Consider the following 2,584-nt stretch of genomic DNA (forward strand, 5'->3'; position numbering starts at 1 on the left):
CATCTTGTTGCTCAGATTAGGTAATTTTCTTTTCAAAAATCTTTTTCAAAAATTTTTCTTTTCTTTTTCGCTTTTCTAAAGAATATTTTCGAAAAATATAATAAAAATACAAAAAAAATTCATAAAATCATAAAAATAAAAAATATTTTGTGTTTCTTGTTTGAGTCTTGAGTCAATTTTTAAGTTTGGTGTCAATTGCATGTTTTTAAAAAATTTTCTTGCATTTTTCGAAAATTCCATGCATTCATAGTGTTCTTCATGATCTTCAAGCTGTTCTTGACAAGTCTTCTTGTTTGATCTTGATGTTTTCTTGTTTTGTGTTGTTTGTTTTTTTCATGTGCATTTTTGCATTCATATTTTCCAAGCATTAAAGATTTCTAAGTTTGGTATCTTGCATGTTTTCTTTGCATCAAAAATTTTTCAAAAATATGTTCTTGATGTTCATCATGATCTTCAAAGTGTTCTTGGTGTTCATCTTGACATTCATAGTGTTCTTGCATGTATTATGTGTTTGATCCAAAATTTTCATATTTTGGGTCTTTTTCATGTTTTTCCCTCTCATCTTTAAAATTTAAAAATCAAAAAATATCTTTTCCTTATTTTTCTCATAATTTTCGAAAATTTGAGTTGACTTAGTCAAAAATTTTCAAAATTAGTTGTTTCTTACAAGTCAAGTCAAATTTTCAATTTTAAAAATCTTATCTTTTTAAAATCTTTTTCAAAAATTATATCTTTTTTATTTTTTTTATTTTTTTCAAAAATTTCAAAAATATTTTTCAAAATATTTTCAAAATCTTTTTCTTACCTTTATATCAAGTTTTTGAAAATTAGCTAACAATTAATGTGATTGATTCAAAAATTTGAAGTTTGTTACTTGCTTGTTAAGAAAGGATCAATCTTTAAATTCTAGAATCATATCTTGTAGTTACTTGTTAGTTAAGTAATTAATTTTAAATTTAAAAATTAAATCTTTTTATCTTTTATCTTATCTTTTTCAAAAATTTTATCTTTTTCAAAATTTGATTTCAAAATATCTTATCTAACCTCTTATCTTCTTATCTTTTCAAATTTGATTTTAATATCTTTTTCAACTAACTCTTTGACTTTTTGTTTGTTTCTTATCTTTTTCAAAACCACCTAACTACTCTTTCCTCTCTAATTTTCGAAAATATCTCATCTCTTTTTCAAAAATTCTTTTTGTTTTAAATTTTAATTTTAATCTTATCTTATTTCTAATTTTCAAAAATTACTAACCCCTTTTTTTTAAAATTATTTTCGAATTTTCTATCTCTTCTCTCTTATTCTATTTAATTATTTAATTACTAACACTTCTCTTCACCTCTCTTCACTTAAATATCCGAACCCACTCTTCTTCATTCTTCTCCCCTTTCTTTTTCTACTAACATAAAGGAATCTCTATACTGTGACATAGAGGATTCCTCTTCTTTTCTTGTTTTCTTCTCTTTTATAGAGCAGGAACAAGGAAAAAGGCACTCTTGTTGAAATTGATCCAGAACCTGAAAGGACTCTGAAGAGAAAATTAAAGAGAAGCTAAGTTACAACAATCTAAAGGTAACCTTTCAGAAATATTAGAACAAGAGAAGGAGATGGCAGCCGAAAATAATAATAATGCAAGGAGAATGCTTGGTGACTTCACAAAGACAACATCCAAATTTGATGGAAGAAGCATCTCCATTCCTGCCATTGGAGCCAACAACTTTGAGCTGAAACCTCAGCTAGTTGCCTTAATGCAACAAAACTGCAAGTTTTATGGACTTCCATCTGAAGATCCTTACCAGTTTTTAACTGAGTTCTTGCAGATTTGTGAGAATGTAAAGACGAATGGAGTTGATCCTGAAGTCTACAGACTCATGCTTTTCCCTTTTGCTGTAAGAGACAGAGCTAGAATATGGTTGGATTCACAACCTAAGGATAGCCTGGACTCCTGGGATAAGCTAGTCACCGCCTTCTTGGATAAATTCTTTCCTCCTCAAAAGCTGAGCAAGCTGAGAGTGGATGTTCAAAACTTCAAACAAAAAGATGGTGAATCCCTCTATGAAGCTTGGGAAAGATACAAGTAGCTGACCAAAAGATGTCCATCTGACATGTTTTCAGAATGGACCATATTAGATATATTCTATTATGGCCTGTCTAAATTTTCGAAAATGTCATTGGACCATTCTGCAGGAGGATCTATTCACCTAAAGAAAACGCCTGAAGAGGCTCAAGAACTCATTGACATGATTGCAAACAACCAATTCATGTACACTTCTGAGAGGAATTCCGTGAATAATGGAATACCTCAGAAGAAAGGAGTTCTTGAAATTGATGCTCTGAATGCCATATTGGCTCAGAACAAAGTGTTGACTCAGCAAGTCAACATGATCTCTCAAAGTCTGAATGGATGGCAAAATGCATCCAACAGTACTAAAGAGGCAGCTTCTGAAGAAGCTTATGATCCTGAGAACCCTGCAATGGCAGAGGTCAATTACATGGGTGAACCTTATGGAAACACCTATAATTCATCATGGAGAAATTATCCAAATTTCTCATGGAAGGATCAACAAAAGCCTCAACAAGGCTT

At 30.3% G+C, this 2,584-nt stretch overlaps 1 non-coding gene across 1 annotated transcript; it reads right to left on the bottom strand.

The window, feature by feature from the left end:
- Positions 1–2,003: 2,003 nt before the first annotated feature.
- Positions 2,004–2,107, bottom strand: LOC112805126 (small nucleolar RNA R71). The gene has a single exon (XR_003203735.1). It is a non-coding gene; the product is annotated as a small nucleolar RNA R71 (small nucleolar RNA).
- Between the last annotated feature and the right edge of the window lie 477 nt (positions 2,108–2,584).

Source organism: Arachis hypogaea, chromosome 5 (assembly GCF_003086295.3).
Source record: "Arachis hypogaea cultivar Tifrunner chromosome 5, arahy.Tifrunner.gnm2.J5K5, whole genome shotgun sequence".
Taxonomy (NCBI): Eukaryota; Viridiplantae; Streptophyta; class Magnoliopsida; order Fabales; family Fabaceae; genus Arachis; species Arachis hypogaea.